This window comes from Pipistrellus kuhlii, unplaced genomic scaffold, assembly GCF_014108245.1.
Source record: "Pipistrellus kuhlii isolate mPipKuh1 unplaced genomic scaffold, mPipKuh1.p scaffold_m20_p_121, whole genome shotgun sequence".
NCBI classification, from domain to species: domain Eukaryota; kingdom Metazoa; phylum Chordata; class Mammalia; order Chiroptera; family Vespertilionidae; genus Pipistrellus; species Pipistrellus kuhlii.
Genome location: NW_023425429.1, coordinates 18,455 through 34,616, shown reverse-complemented (window position 1 = coordinate 34,616; position 16,162 = coordinate 18,455). Strand labels below are relative to the sequence as shown.

General features: G+C 49.3%; 1 long non-coding RNA gene and 4 other non-coding genes across 5 annotated transcripts; 4 read left to right on the top strand and 1 right to left on the bottom strand.

Moving 5' to 3' along the window:
* Nucleotides 1-472: 472 nt before the first annotated feature.
* LOC123652190 lies at nt 473-2,937 on the top strand. Its single transcript, XR_006741355.1, has 2 exons — nt 473-589; nt 2,057-2,937. It is a non-coding gene; the product is annotated as an uncharacterized LOC123652190 (long non-coding RNA).
* A 5,993-nt stretch (nt 2,938-8,930) lies between these two features.
* On the bottom strand, nt 8,931-9,013 carry TRNAL-CAG. Its single transcript has one exon. It is a non-coding gene; the product is annotated as a tRNA-Leu (tRNA).
* A 441-nt stretch (nt 9,014-9,454) lies between these two features.
* TRNAG-UCC lies at nt 9,455-9,526 on the top strand. Its single transcript has one exon. It is a non-coding gene; the product is annotated as a tRNA-Gly (tRNA).
* Nucleotides 9,527-10,052: 526 nt separating this feature from the next.
* On the top strand, nt 10,053-10,124 carry TRNAD-GUC. The gene has a single exon. It is a non-coding gene; the product is annotated as a tRNA-Asp (tRNA).
* Nucleotides 10,125-12,358: 2,234 nt separating this feature from the next.
* TRNAN-GUU lies at nt 12,359-12,432 on the top strand. Its single transcript has one exon. It is a non-coding gene; the product is annotated as a tRNA-Asn (tRNA).
* Nucleotides 12,433-16,162: the final 3,730 nt, after the last annotated feature.

Genomic DNA, 16,162 nt, shown 5'->3' with positions numbered 1-16,162 from the left:
AGTGCCTGTCTCACCGCATCTCATCAGCGTCTGTGGAGCCTCGTGGCTCCCCCAGAAGCCGCGGGAGCCCGGGCTGCCTCGCTCTCCGGGGGTCAGAGCGAAGGGGCTGGGGTCAGGCCAGGGGGAGCTGCCGCTGCCCATGACCCTGGCTGTGAGCCTGCGGGGTCCTTTGGGGTCGGAGGTGCCTTTGGGGGAGGGAGGGGGAGCGGAGGGAGAGGGGCTGGCTGGCTGCCCTCCGGAGGGGAGCAGGCCCTGTCCTTTGTCTTAAGACGCTCATTTCTCTCTCGCAGGCGGAACCTTAGGGGAGGTCGGAGGGAGGGTTCAGCAGAACAGTCACCATTTTCCAGGTGGGCTCCTCCAGGCCGTGGTCTCCACTGACGGGTCAGTGTCAGGGCCGGTCGTCAGTCATCACCTCAGGTCCTGGTGCCGCTGAGCTGAAACACCACGGATGCCCAGTGTCACCTCTCCGAGGGGACCTTCTGATCTGCTGGGCATTGCTCTGCAGTGTGCTCAGCTCCCTGCCTCCGTTTCCCTGTTCCACTTGTCCCGGCTCCCTGGCCTGTTTCATTTACCTCCATCATGGGGGCATGTTGTGGGGTCCAACCCTGTAGTCAAAAATAAGACCACGGTACCAGGGCCAGCCTGACAGGTTGAACGGGCAGAGGTAGGGAGGTGGGAATTGAGAAAAGAAAGGAGGACAGAGGGAAAGTAGGGGTAAGGGGAAGAGATCAACCAAAGGACTTGTGTGCATGCATATGGGCCTAGCTAGTGGCCATGGAGAACAGGGGGGTGGGGGCATATGTAGGGAGGGGTTTTGGATGGGAATGGGGGATAAGGACAATTATGTGATACCATAATCAATAAAGTAAATTAATTAATTAAAAAAGAAAAGAAAAGAAAGGGGGACAGGAGAGCGGGATCAGGAGAACTACAGGTCACTGAGAGACTGCAGCAAGTTTATTAACTGCGAAATGCCTTTTATACACAAAACACTGAATCGGAAGTCTGTCAAGAGGAATGTATTCTTTGTTCCTCTAAATCTCTAAGGGAGAGACAAAGCAGAAGGACAAATTCTCAGTACAGCAAATCAGGCAGATTCTCAGTACAGCAAATCTCAGTACATTGTTACAGACTTCTTGGTAAGCCATGAAAGGTGGCTCTCAGTCTACAAAGGTTGCTCTCATTCTCCTGATAACCGCCATCCAAACAAGTCTGGGAAAACTGTGTGGGTAGGGGACCAGCCTTGCTAGCCCCTTCGGGGGCAAGGACCATGTCAGCTTACACCCGGTCTCCAACACAGCGGAGGGTGCTAATTGATTAAAAAAGCAGGCAAACTGAAACCTGTTTGGCTCAGCGGTAAAGCGTCGATCTGCGGACTGAAAGGTCCCAGGTTCGATTCCGATCAAGGGCATGTACATTGGTTGCGGGCACATCCCCAGTAGGGGGTGTGCAAGAGGCAGCTGGTAGTGTTTCTCTCTCAACGTTTCTAGTTCTCTATCTCTCTCCCTTGCTCTCTATTAAAAAATCAATAAAAATATTTAAAAAAATAAAAAAGTAGGCAAGGATTTATTGAGCTGGTCAGCGACGGCCGAGAGAGAGCACCACACACAGGAGGAGTCCACCCTCTCGATGGCACTATTCCAGGTGTAGGCAGTCCTTTTAAAGGTCTAAATCACAAACATTTTCCTTTGTCCCAAATTCTAAATTCTAAATGTGGGAACAGCTGCAGGGTCATTCCCAGCCACATCCTGCTGCACATAGGAATGTGATCCTATCTTGCAGAAGCAGATAGTACAAAAGCAGAATGGAGCAAAGTTAATCTCTAAAGGTTATCTGCAGTTTCAACTCCTGGAGCTACTGAGTCAGTGGGAATCAGTCTCCTGTGGTCCTGGTCCACAGGCACAGGGGAATTACCTTTGTGAGTTTCCAGGTCTCAATCTGGAAGTTGAGGCAACTACCCTATTGTTTAAGCAAGTAAGTGAGTGCAGAAGCCAGAAGAGCAGGGTTAAAGTTCAAACAGCAGTTTTTACCTAAGTATGGTTGCTACATACTTCAGGGCACAGGTCCAATTTGGCTTCAGTGTTCATTGTCTCCTGGGAGTGCACCACCGTCGTGTTCAGTTCACATTTTGTAATTTAACTTTTGTAGTCTTTGTTCTCGGCACGGTGTAAGTGCTTGAATGATCCAGAATAAAGGGGGCCTGAGGAGAAGAAGGGATAGAACAGTCCAAGTTAAATGCCAGCCTTCACAAAGATAGATGAGACGGCCCAGTGCTAACCACATTCAACAAGCATATGGAGCCCTGTAGGCCTTACAATGCGGTTCCCAGGTCTGCGGTCTGCATTGCTAATAAGCTCCTAGGCTATCTCACTAACAGCAATGCCACCTCCATTTACCCTAAACAAAGAGGTCAAAGGCATTTCCCAAGATCAGAGTCTAGGAAATAACCAAGAGTGCAGTTTGGCTGACTTACACTAATCTGTCCTCACACTTAGGGACTTCACACACCAACCCCTTCCGCCAACACTGTCCCTCTTCCCCAAACAACAGCAAGACTTCTGCACCGCCGCTGCTCCCAATCAGAAACCAGCTTCTTTGCATCAGCAAGAAAAAGGAGTTGGAATAAGCCACTCCGTGACTTGCCCTTTCCTCTCTGTGACCCCCCACCCTATTCCCCTGGGTGAGTTCTCTTCCTGGTATTGGTGACTTGGCAAACCTACTGAATTTGAACTGGTGGTGGGAGTGGGTCAGGGCTGGGAATCTGAGGCTTTGCCACCACTGCCTGAGCACTGAAAAGCCTCAGGACAATTACAGCAAACTGAGGGATCTGGGTTGAAGCCTTTTCTTTTCGTCAGAGGAATCACTGCTATTGGCCTGCCCTAGTGTGCTTGGCATTTAGAAAAGGCTCGATGCATTGCTGTCGAAGAAACGAATGAAAAGATGATGGTGTGACTAAACACTGGTACTCGAGGCCTCCCACAACCACATCAAAATTACAACTAAAATACAGAACAACCATCATGCAGAACTGTAACTATTTTTTCTTTTCCACGTCCAGTGCAGGTAGAGAGTGGAGTTCCTGAGTAGAAGTGGCTGGGGATTGAGAAAAAAAAGAAAGGCAAGCTGAAACCGGTTTGGCTCAGTGGTAGAGCGTCTGTCTGCAGACTGAAAAGTCCCAGGTTCAATTCTGGTTAAGGGCATGTACATTGGTTGCGGGCACATCCCCGGTAGGGGGTGTGCAAGAGGCAGCTGGTCGATGTTTCTCTCTCATCAATGTTTCTAGCTCTCTATATCTCTCCCTTCCTCTCTGTAAGAAAAATCAATAAAATATATTTTAAAAAAAAAAGAAAAAGAAAAAGAAAAAAGAAAGACAAGACAAGACACAGAGATAGAAAGAAGAAAGAAAAGCTGGGGCCAGGTGGACTGCTGCCCTCTTCTGATGGAAAGACAGTGACCCAGAGCTGATGCAGTGTGTTCATTTTATTCCCCCAAATACCAGGAAGTTTCACCAAAAGGTCAAGACAAAGGAGAGTATTTGCATTTTTTAGTAGGCCTGAGCATTCCTGGTGCTAGGCTGGATTTAGATATCAAAACCCACTTCCACACACCGTGGGCTGAAATGAAGGTCCAGCTGACAACACCCTTGCCCTTTTGGCGAGGCGTGTTCCCAGGGTGTGGCTTTGCCACTGGGTTCAGCTGACAGAATTAAAGAATGCTCATGTGCCTTCCCAGGGGCACAGAACCTCCACACAGAACCTCCTGAAATCTGGCCAAATGGAAGTCCTACAACTAGAACAGCAAAGAAAGTACACTGAGGCTGGTTGGTGGGGCAGGGGAGAAGAATGGACTGGTCCTACAACCACATGTGGAGGTTTTTTTTCTCCCCCCCCCCCCCCAATCAGGAGGTATATCTCAGCTGCAGAAGCTTCCTGTGAGAAACAAGGAGTCCCAGCACCACACCAGACCCCTGGCCCACGGTTCCAGAGCTGGAAAGAGAGAAGTCCTCATTACTTTGGGTTGTAAAAATCAGCAGGAATCGTGGCTGAGTGACACAGAGGCTGCTGGAGCTCCAGGTAGTGCATTTTGAAGGGCTGGGGTAGGAACTTACAGCCTCCCTCTTCCTCTGAGCTCCAGTGCCAGGCAGTGGCTCTGGGGGATGCAGAGACATCCTGGGAGAAACTGGATTGTCTGGCATTGGAGCAATAACTTGGGGCAGCTTTCTCCCAGATGGGGGAGCTTGCTGAGATCATTGTTCCTGAGCTGGGACCTCCCAGTCTCAGAGCCATATCTGAGTGGCTCACACTGTTGGCTCTGCCCTGGTGATTCCCTGAGATCCAGCCCTACCCAATTTGCAGCCCCACCCAAGCTGTTTGCAGCAGCTTTTCCATATGAATGGCCTGTCCTAGCTCAGGCTTCAGACTTTAAAAAAAAATCCCTCAAGCAAGTAGCAGCTGGTATCAGTGTGACTCAAATCTATCAATAAGAGGTCCAAGATCTGGTGCTAGCAGCAATCTGCCTTGCTTCACAGCTGGATCTCTCCTGAACACTTTCTAGCCCTATACAAGTAGCAGCCACTTGCAGATCTCTCTGTAGCTCCAGCTCAATGGCCCCAGGCAGTGGCTGATTTTGCACGTTCCGAGGGGAGAGGCAGAGCCAGTCACCCAATGGAGAGCTTCAGACCATAGCTTACATCTGTGCACATCCACAAACAACGCACTCAAAGGAAAGGCTCAGTGAGAACCCAATCAGAAGAGCAAAAAGAAAAAAGAGTCCAAAAATATGAAGATAGTGTAAGGACAAGTTTAAGCATATCAACATTCGCATTATGGGTGTACCAGAACAATAACAGAGAACAAAATATTGAAAACATATTTGAAGTAATAATGACAGAAAACTTCCCCCACCTGATGAAAGAAATAGACTCACAAGTCCAGGAAGTGCAGAGTCCCAAACAAGAAGAACCCAAAAGAGGCCCACACCAATATACATCATAATTAAAATGCCAAGGGCTAAAGACAAAGAGAAAATCTTAAAATCAGAAAGAAAAAGTTAGTTACCTACAAGGGAATGCCCTACAACTATCAGCTGATTTCTTCAGAAACTTCTCAGGCCAGAAGGATATTCACAGGCAAGAAATATTCAAAGTGATGAGTAGCAAGGACCTACAACCAAGATTACTCTACTTAGCAAAGCTATCATTTAGAATTGAAGGTAAGATAAAGAGCTTCCCAGACAAGAAAAAGCTAAAGAAGTTCATCATAACCAGACCAGTATTACATGAAATGTTGGACGGTATTCTTTAAGAAGAGGAAGAAGAAGAAAAAGATTAAAAATATGAACAATGAAATGGCAATAAATACAGATATGTCAACAATTTAATCTAAAAATCAAAATAAACGAACAAGAAATCTAATGAACAAAATAATCATTAATAAAGAGAAACCAAGATGGCGGGGCATAGGTGAACAGCTGGTCTGCCGCTTGCACAACAATTTAAAAAAATTAAAACTAATACTGGTACAAAGGACATCTATCATCCAAAACCACGAGAAGGCTGGCTGAAAAGCTGAGGAGCCTAGGTATGGAGGCACGCGAATCGAGCTGGTGGTGAATCGAGCTGGTGGCGGGCGACTGGGCGCTCAGAGAGGCTTTTCCTTTCAACCCAAAAGGAAACAAGCTCCCTATCACTTTGAAATCCAGTTTCTGGGGTCACATGGGGGACCCAGACGCCTCCGGGGAGAAGCTGGGCCATCAGGGCTGGAAGTGAGGGCGACTCATGCAGAGGTGCTGGCAATCATTGTTTACTGCGCTGGAGCTGGGACTTGGAAACACGGAAGGGCAGGGACAGCTGATGCAGCCATTGCTGTTAGCCACGCCCCAACCTAGTGATGTCCTGAGACCCCGCCCCACCCTGAGGCCCCGCCTGCCCGGAGACTCTGTGGCAGATTCTACAGACCCTCCCAGGCACCACAAAGCTACTTTTACATATGAATGGCCTGTACTGAGGCAGCTTAACCATATATAAACAGCAGCTCCAGCAACAAAACCACCAAGTTCCAAGCAAACAGGAGAAAACTGTAGTTCTCGCTGTAGCTCCTGAACTTAATCCCATTGGAGATCCAGAAGCCAGTGTTCCTAGTGGTCAATTTCAACCACTCACACCCATAAGTGACACATTCGGGAGACGGACTCAGTGAGCACCAAAGCCCCACGGAAACAAACCGTATCTCCAGCGCAGCAGTTCTTCCTTTAGAGACACAGTGGGATCTCACAGACAATTGGCCTGGAGTCAGTTCCTCCCAGAGCACCAACAGCAAACAAGGCTTAATTATACCAAGACTTTGCACTCAGCACACAAAGCGATATACCGTATTTTTCGGACCATAAGATGCACTTTTTTCCCCCAGAAGTGGGGGGAAAAAGTCCCTGCGTCTTATGGTCCAAATATAGCCTATACATATACTTTAAAAAAAAAGTCTTTTTACTTGCCCGGCTCTGTGTGGTCTCTGTGTGCTTGCCCAGCTCTAAAATGGTTCTAAATGCTGCTGTTTACTTTACAGGGTTGATTACATGTGTTTATGACTGTGATGTTGGGTTTTAATGCACATAAAATATTTTAGGACACTATTTGTTTCAGAATCTTTTTTTCTTCATTTCCCTTCTCTAAAAACTGGTGCGTCTTATGGTCCGAAAAATGCGGTACCAAAAGCGACCACCTCAGGTGATTGGGGAAGCTGCTAGGTCACCTACCACACAAAGCCACTCCATCAACACAGTGAGGAGACACAGAAACATATCACGAAAGGGAGAGATGGAGGAAAGTAAACTACTGAACGATACAGAGTTCAGAATCACATTTATAAGATTACTCAAGAATTTTCTAAAAATCTTTGAGAAACGTAATGAGACCTCCAAGAAGCTTGGTGAGACCTTCAAGGACCTTAAAGAGAATACCAAAAAAAAATAAAAAAATAAAAAAAAAATAAAAAAGGAAAAGGACCAGTCAGAAATTAAGCATAGAATCTCTGAAATAAAGAATATACAGAAACTCAACTATAGATCAACATACCCCAAGAACCAAATCAAAGATCTAGAATATAAGGAAGAAAAAAAAAATCACCCTACCAGAGAAGCAGAAAGAAAGAAGAATCCAAAAGTGTGAGGATAGTAAGGAGCCTCGGGGACTGCTTAAAACGTACCAACATCTGGATTTTTGGGGTGCCAGAAGAGAATGAGCAGGATATTGAAGGACTATTGAAAGAAATAATGATAGAAAACTTTCCCTACCTGATAAAAGAAATAGACTTACAAGTTCAGGAAGCATACAGAACCCCAAACAAGAGGAATCCAAAGAGGAGCACACCAAGACACATCATAATTAAAATGCCAAGGGCAAAAGACAAAGAGAGAATCTTACAAGCAGCAAGAGAAAAACAGCTAGTTACCTACAAGGGAGCACCCATACAACTGTCAGCTGATTTCTCAACAGAAACCATGCAGGCCAGAAGGGAGTGGCAAGAAATATTCAAAATGATGAACAACAAGAACATACAACCAAGATTACTCTACCCAGCAAAGCTATCATTCAGAATTGAAGGTCAGATAAAGAGCTTCACAGACAAGAAAAAGTTAAAGGAGTTTATCAACACCAAACCAGGATTACATGAAATGCTGAAGGGTATTCTTTAAGGAGAGGAATAAGAAGAAGAAAAGTAAAGGTAAAAATTACGAACAACAAAAAGACATAAAATAAATACCAACAAGTGAATCTAAAAATCAAGTGAATAAGAAATCTGAAGAACAAAATGGGCTGGTAAACATAATAGAATCAGGGACATAGAAAGGGATTGGACTAACAATTCTCTGGAGGAAGGGAGTCTCAGGGGTGAGGGAAGAGATTGGACAAAAATCTTACACCTATGGATGAAGACAGGGGTGGGGGTAAGAGCACGGGGTGGAGTTGGGAATCAGGTGGAGGGGAGCTATGGGAAAAGAGGGGGGAAAGAGGAACACCTGTAATAATCTGAACAATAAAGATTTATTAAAAAATAATCATGAATAAAATAGACTCAGAGGCATGGAACTGTGGAACAGACTTACGAATCTCAGAGGGAAGTGGGGAGGCAGGAAGAGATTAACCAAAGATCTGGACACAGACAATAGGGGGGTGAAGGCCTAGGGTGGGGTGGGGTGGGAGATGGGTGGAAGAGGGCAATAGGGAGCAAAGGGGAGACTCTCAACCACAAAGATATTTTTAAATATATATTTTATTGATTTATATTTTATTGATTTATATTTTATTGATTTCTGTACAGAGAGGAAGGGAGAGAGATAGAGTCAGAAACATCGATGAGAGTCATCGATCAGCTGCCTCTTGCACACCCCCTACTGGGGATATGCCCGCAAGCAAGGTACATGCCCTTGACCGGAATCAAACCCGGGACCTTTCAGTCCCCAAGCCGACGTTCTATCCATTGAGCCAAACCGGTTTCGGCCACAAAGATATTTTTAAAAGAAAGAAATATCACAGAAAAAGAAAGAATAGCTGAAACCGGTTTGGCTCAGTGGTAGAGCGTGGGTCTGCGGACTGAAAGGTCTCAGGTTTGATTCTGGTCAAGGGCATGTACATTGGTTGCGGGCATCCCCAGTGGGGGATGTGCAAGAGGCAGCTGGTCAATGTTTCTAGCTCTCTATCTCTCTCCCTTCCTCTCTGTAAAAAAATCAATAAAATATATTAAAAAAAGAAAAAGAAAGAATACATAGGCATTTTGAAACTGGAGTCTAAAGGAAAAGTGTTTTCCACAGTTACAGTTGGGGATAGAGTGCTCCCTAAATAGACTAGTCTCTTGTCTACAGAAGACATACTGAGCTCTATATCCGAGTTCCATATCCCCTCCAAATTTGAGGGGGAAAGGGGGAAAAACACACTTTGTCAGGAGTGGGATTCGAACCCACGCCTCCAGGGGAGACTGCGACCTGAACGCAGCGCCTTAGACCGCTCGGCCATCCTGACATTACAGGAAGCAGTTCTTGTTTAACCCTAAGGTTACATATCTTACCACGTCGTGTCATGTCAGGTGACATCAGTGTGACGTGAATGATTTTAAATAAAATAGAACTGTTCCTGGACTCCTTCGCCAAGCACGGCCAACAGAATTGCCCCCTTATTCACCATCCTAAGCGGTAAAGACCTATTTTCCCTGGCGCCTCTTCTCTGGCGGGCGAGCCACGCCTGGTGGCCCCTTGCCGGCGGTCTCAAATCTTGGTTAAGGTTTGACGCCTGGTGGACTCGGGGCTGGGGCGCTATATGGGCGAGAGGTCAGGAGGAGTGAGCATGAGATGCGATTTTCTCAAAGGACGCCTTGGGGTCACAGACAAAACACAAGAAAACAGATGGGGAGTGTACGGCTTGCACTGGCCTCATGTGCGGATTCTCGAACAGCTGACAAGCAAGGCGTTGGTGGTATAGTGGTGAGCATAGCTGCCTTCCAAGCAGTTGACCCGGGTTCGATTCCCGGCCAACGCATGCGTGTTTTTCTCCGCGCCAAGAGCAAACTGGGTGTATGACTTTACTCTTCCCTCCTCCATCAAGATTATGAATTCTAAGCAGTGACTAAGTTTTTCCGGTGAAAATGTAACGTCAGAGCTACAATTTGCTGTGTGTGAGTGTAGCCTACATGCCGGCGTGAAGGCGAAGTACAGAAATCAATCTGATTAATGTGTTCATGTTATTGATAGTTACATGTTGAAATGGTATTTTGCATATATTGGGTTAAATAAGGTAGATTATGAAAATTATCACCTGCTTCTTCTGATTTTTTTTAAATGTGACCATTGGAAAATTTAAATTTCTATCGGACTCCCATTACGTTGTGCCCCCTGCGGGCGCTCTCCCCTCGACCCTCCGTTCCAATCACCGACAGGGTCCGACGCCCGTTCTAGGAGGTAAAAGTGCAACTTTGCCAGCAACTTGCAACTGTTATAGAAGAAATCGCTCTGGAAGCGTAGAAGTAGATTCCTAAACAGTGGTTTTGGGAGCCCCGCCGCGGTTTTCCTCGTTAGTATAGTGGTGAGTATCCCCGCCTGTCACGCGGGAGACCGGGGTTCGATTCCCCGACGGGGAGGTCGTGTTCTTTTCCCTCCAAGCAGTAGTCCATGTTTTCCTTTTGCTGACACAAAGGTTCTTCTTGCAGAACGCTAGGTTTTCTGCAGAGTTCGTCCCGCCTGAGAATTTCGTGGATGACGGGCAACAGTTCTGGTGAGTGCGGTTTGGCTGGTTCTGCGGGAAACGCGTTGGGTCATTAACACTGCAATCAAGATCCCACCTGATCTGCCGGCAGGCTGCCTTCTCCCGCCCGCCAGAGAGAACCCCAGGTCCCAGCTCGGCCGTCAGCCCGGAACTCTGAATTCCCACCGTCCCTTCGGTTCATCTCGCGCACCGACGTGCGACGGTGGCAGCAGAGTCCCACCGCGGCACCCCGGCCCCGCAGCCCGGGACGTGAGCGCGGCTCTGACGGAGACTGCTTTGCAGCCGATGGGCCGCTGCTTTTGCATTCAGCGTCCCCGGGCGGCGGCTTCTGGTTGGAGTGTGACCCGCCCACCTCTAAGGTTTAGAGAGTTTTGGCGGCGTTGAGTTCCCGCAGTAATTCCTGGCACATAGCATATACTCATTTTTTTTTTAAAGATGCTGTTTTCCCCGGATGTAATAGTAATGCAGAAGATACGGAGAATAAACAGAAAGAAAAGCCAGCCATCTTTTTATTATCCAAGAAATCCTTATTAATATTTTGCTGTATGTTGTTTACCCCTGGCATTTTGAAATGAGAAATTGGAATCATACCGTGCATATTTTTTAAACCTACTTGAGTGTTTACTTTATTTTTAATTTTTTTATTTTTAAAAGCATTTATTTTAATAAGACACCCACCCACCCACAAATTATGGGAAGATAGTTATAGCTCATACATATTATAACTCCACAAAGTCCAACTAGGTAAATAAGTTTATCTTGAATAGGAGTGAGACCTTCAAATGGAGATATCTCAGCTGTGATGGACAAGTAGAATGGGAATTGGACTAAGTCTTTTGTAGCAAGTAGTCAAAGCTGGGAAACCTATACATACAGCACGGTTCTATGTTACAGGTCGGATCCCAGAATATCTCTCTCTCTCTCTCTCTCTCTCTCTCTCTCTCTCTCTCTCTCTCTCTCTCTCTCTCTCTCCTCTCTCTCTCTCTCCCTCTCTTTTCTCTCTCTCTGTTTACTTTAAAATGTGAATATTTCTATATTCATTAAATATTGGTCTAAAACACAATTTACGTAATTGACTTCATTGTGTTGTTCCCTATGGCTACATAATAATTTCTTGAACAATTCTCCTACTTTTGAACAGTTATGCAGTTTCCAGTATTTTCCTGTCTCCTCTGGGGTGGCAGCTTTTGGCCTTCTGCTAGTATTTCCCCCTGGAGCCTGCTCAGTCCGTACCGGTTCCAGGGGCAGCCACAGGCGTGAGAGGAGGCGCCAGTGCCGCGGGCTTTCCCGGACCAGCGCTCCTTTCACCGGGCGGCGCGGGACGGAGGCGGCGCTGCGAGGCCTCGAGGGGCCGGGGACTCGGTGACGGACAGACGGTGCTCCGTGCCCAGTGCGGCGAAGACTTGGTGTGCCAAGTGCTAGTTACGCCCGGGGAAGGTGATGGGACTCACGAGCCCTGTGGCCTTGAGACGGCCCAGGGACAAAGGCAGAAGTTTCTCTGGGGGGTGGGGGTGGGGGTGCGGGGCACTGACCCGGGGGCCGGGTTGACGATGTTGGAAAAGGGGTCTTTGCCCTCCGAGATTTGAGTTCGATGTAACCTGTGAAAGCCATTCATTCAACCACAGGCATCTAGAAGGTGTGCTCTGCCCGGGCCCGAACGCGCCAGCAGGAACCCTTCAGAACGGCTGGGTGGGAGATGCTAGGCCCGCTTACCCAGGCTTTGTATTTTGCGGGACACAGTTGGTATTTTAAATTTTCACAGTAAGATTGTTGTGAGTTAGTACTCGCACATGTACACATGAGATAGTAAATTGTCTAGATCAGCAAAAGTTTGTGGACGTACTTCTCTGAGCACTCCAGTGAACTCCGGAGCACAGGGAGCACTCACCTTGGCTCCCCTAAGACCCTTGGTCCATCCACCCACGACGCCCCCTCCCGAGCCTCCGGAGCTCAGAGGGGAGGCGGGTGGAGCCCTGCTGGGTTCACGCGCATCCGCGCGCCAGGCGCCGGCGGGACCGTCCAGCTCCCGGGCAGCCGCGGCGCGGGAGTCCGGGCGGCGCCGGGGCTTTGTTGTGGTTAACAACCTTCCAGCAAGGGAGGCCTGCGCCTGTCTCTGTGGCGCAATCGGTTAGCGCGTTCGGCTGTTAACCGAAAGGTTGGTGGTTCGAGCCCACCCAGGGACGTGGGTGTCCGTTTTGAGCCTGACGACCTCTTTTGGATGAGGCTCCCGGCACCCCCGGCCCCGGGGCGACGCCGGCACTTGCGCGGGGCCGCGTTAGGAATAAAACCCTTGGCTGCTGGACGGAGGTCCCACTGACCTTGCGCGGACTGGCTCCTTAATGAGCGCTTCCGGGTTAAGTCAAAACCCAAAGGGGAGTCACTCCCCACGCCTGGCCCCGCCTGACCGCGCTGGTTTCCTGACCCGTGGGGACCCGGCCCCCACTCCTGTTGCTCCCGAGTCGTGGCGGAGTGGGCCCTCCCCTCCCGCCCGCCGGCCATCACCGCGGAGGCTGGCGGAGTCTGCCTCCCGCTCCCCCTCCCGCCGGGCGCGGCGCTCAGCTTCCAAACGCCGACCCGCCCGCTCCCGCCCGGGCGCCGGCCGCGCAGGTTCCCAGCCTAGGAGGCGGAGCCCCGCCCAGGCCGCATCCCTCCTCGTCCTCGCTCCTCTCTGGCTTTGAATCTGGGCTCTCTTTGCTCTTGGATCAGCCTTTCTCCTCTCTGCTTGGCAAACTCCCACTCGTCCTACACACACACACCCGCAAAGGAAGCCTCTTCACCTCCTTCCTTACTATTGTTCTCACTAGAGTGACACGCCCAGGGGTGACCCTGTGCTGGTGCCTGCTGTCCAGTGCAGGTGCCAAACAGGCGCAGGTGAAGGTGCAGGGCTCCCGTGGATGCCTCCTGCCCGCGGCCCGTATGCATTCACTCGGCGCTCAGCTCCGCGTGCAGCTCACCGCCAGCAGTGTGGCTGGTCACCTCTGCTCTGGCCCTGCCTCCCTCCACTCTGCTCTCCTACTCCCCTCCCCGCCCTCCCTACACCTGTAACAGCCCCGGGGCCGCTCGTACAGGGACAGGACCAGGCGAGTCTGCAAGCTGAGTGGTTGGTTCACAGGAGCTGCGGCCAGGGGCTGTGATGGAGGGGCGGCCAGGGGCTGTGATGGAGGGGCGGCCAGGGGCTGTGATGGAGGGGCGGCCAGGGGCTGTGATGGAGGGGCGGCCAGGGGCTGTGATGGAGGGCGTGGCCAGGGGCTGTGATGGAGGGCGTGGCCATCAACAAGTGAATCTAAAAAACAAGGGAATTAAAAAACCTGATGAACAATATTAACTGGTGAATATAATAGAATCAGAGGTATAGAAGGGGAGTCAGCCGGACCGGTTTAGTTCAGTGGATAGAGCGTCGGCCTGCGGACTGAAAGGTCCCAGGTTCGATTCCGGTCAAGGGCATGTACCTTGGTTGCAAGCACATCCCCAGTGGGGGTTGTGCAGGAGGCAGCTGGTCGGTGTTTCTCTCTCATCGACGTTTCTAATAACTCTCTATCCCTCTCAATTCCTCTCAATTCCTCTCTGTGTAAAATCAATAAAATATATATTTAAAAAAAAAAGGAGGGGAGCGAACTGACGATTCTCGGGGAAAAGGGGAGTGGGGGGTGTGGGAAGAAACTGAACATAAACTGTGCACCTATGGATGAGGACAATGGGGGGTGGGGAAAGGGCAGAGGGTGGGGTGGGAACCTGGTGGAGGGGAACAATGGAGGGGGGGAAAATGAGGAGGGGGGAAAAATGAGGAACATTTGTAATAATATGAACGATAAAGATTTGTTTAAAATAAAAAGATAAAAAGAGAGGGCTGAGGAGACCCTGGATTATAGCGGCCAGGCAGCCTCTATTGCTTGCCTGGTTAGGCCTTTATTGGAATGTTTATCTTTAGGTACAATCCGTAGGGTGGGTAATCTTGGGAGGACACATGTGTTTACATTGTCTTCTAGGTAAGGACATCCAGGGAGCAAGTATAAGGATTCCAGTAAACACCGGAGTCTGCTCGTGCACAGACTTGTTTGGAAAGGCCAAGGAACAACCAGGGGTGCTGCCTTCAACACACCCCTAAATCTCCCCTGTGAATCCACACCCATTTGCAGTTAGGGTTCAGGATCTAAAGAAGGGGCCACACACAGATGAAAAATTAGACAAGAAATAGGAATTTAGAAGGCGTGGGGGCCTAGTGGAAACTTCACTCTAGTGGAGAAGCTCCCTGACAGCTGTGTCCGGTCAGCTTATTATTCACTTGAATACATATTTTCCCTTTAGGAATGCGTACAGGCATATCAAAGGCAAAGTTTGGTAAACAATAAAAGAAGTATCAGGTTAGGGAATTGCCTTGGGCTGTTTGGCCAACAGCAGGGCAATATTATGCTAATTTTCAGCCCTGAGGAATATGGCATTAATATGCGAGCTGCTGCTGGTCTTAGCCTCCAGCACTCCCCTAAGTCGGAATTCTGATAAACAAGGCAGGAGGCCTCCACACACTCCCCTTTTCTCAGAATGTCCTCCTCCCAACTTTCCAACCAAGTTTCCTGTGCTCCCCAACACTCTAGTCTGTCCTGCCACCTGTTGTTTCTCAGCCCCCTTCACTCACCCTGCTGCTTCTCCCAGACCCAGCAGTCCCACTGCTGTCCGGAGGAGTTTTGGAGCACCCGGTGGCGCTGTCCTGCAGCAGGGTGCAGACCACCGCCTGTGGCACTCGCCATCCATGCTCTTATCCACTGGCCCAGTCACTTAAAAACAGTTCATACGTCAAGGCTCACCACCCAAGCAACTGCGCTCTGCTCTGCCCTGCTGGGTGCTGTTTGGCTCTGCAACTTCACTGTGGTGTGCATACCTGAAACAGTATGGCATTCTGTGTCAACTGTGATCCCACCTAAAAAAAGAGTAATATGCAAATTGACCATACCTCTACTACACCCACAAGCCACACCCACCAGCTACACCCCACCAGCCAATACTCAACCAAGTGAGTATGCAAATTAATCCCAACCAAGATGGCTACAGCCACAGAGAACAGGAGGGAGGCTTGGGTTTCCGCGGCAATGGAGGAAGCCAAGCTTTCCGCCTGCCCTAGCCAGCCTAAGCCTCCACTCAAGGCTACAAAGTTTTAATTAGAGCCTAAACCAGTTTGGCTCAGTGCCTGAAAGGCCCCAGGTTCAGTTTTGATAAAGGGCATGTACTTCAGTTGCAGGCACATTCCTGGTAGGGGGTGAGCAGGAGGCAGTTGATCGATGTTTCTCTCTCATCAATGTTTCTAATTCTCTATACCTCTCCCTTCCTCTTTGTAATATCAATAAAATGTTTTTATAAAAAAGTTTCAATTATAGAAGATAGATAAATCCAAACAGAAATGGTGACAGCGGAGCAAGCAGGAGGCTTGGCTCCACTCCAGGCTACAAAGTTTCAATTGTAAAAGTTAAACAAACCCCAGATACCAGGGCCTCCACTTGGGTCGCCAGGGGACGTGACTGGCCTGCAAACCACCACAGGCCTCTCGCTGAGGCCACCCAAGGGAACCCCCACCCTGATCTGGGACACCCTTCAGGGCAAATCAGCTGGCCCCTAAACATGTACCAGCCTCTATCCTATCTAATAAAATAGTAATATGCAGATTGACCATCACTCCAACACACAGTATGGCTGCTGCCCTGTGGCCAAAGATCCTGCCCCTATGTGGACACAAGATGGCCACCACAAGATGGCCTGCAGGGGAGGGCAGTTGGAAGGCACCAGGCCTGCAAGGAAGGGCAGTTGAGAGGTACCAGGCCTGCAGGGGAGGGCAGTTGGAGGCGATCAACCCTTCAGGGGAGGGCAATTGGGGTGATCAGGACAGCAGAGGAGGGAAGTTGGGGGCAAACAGGCTGGCAGGGA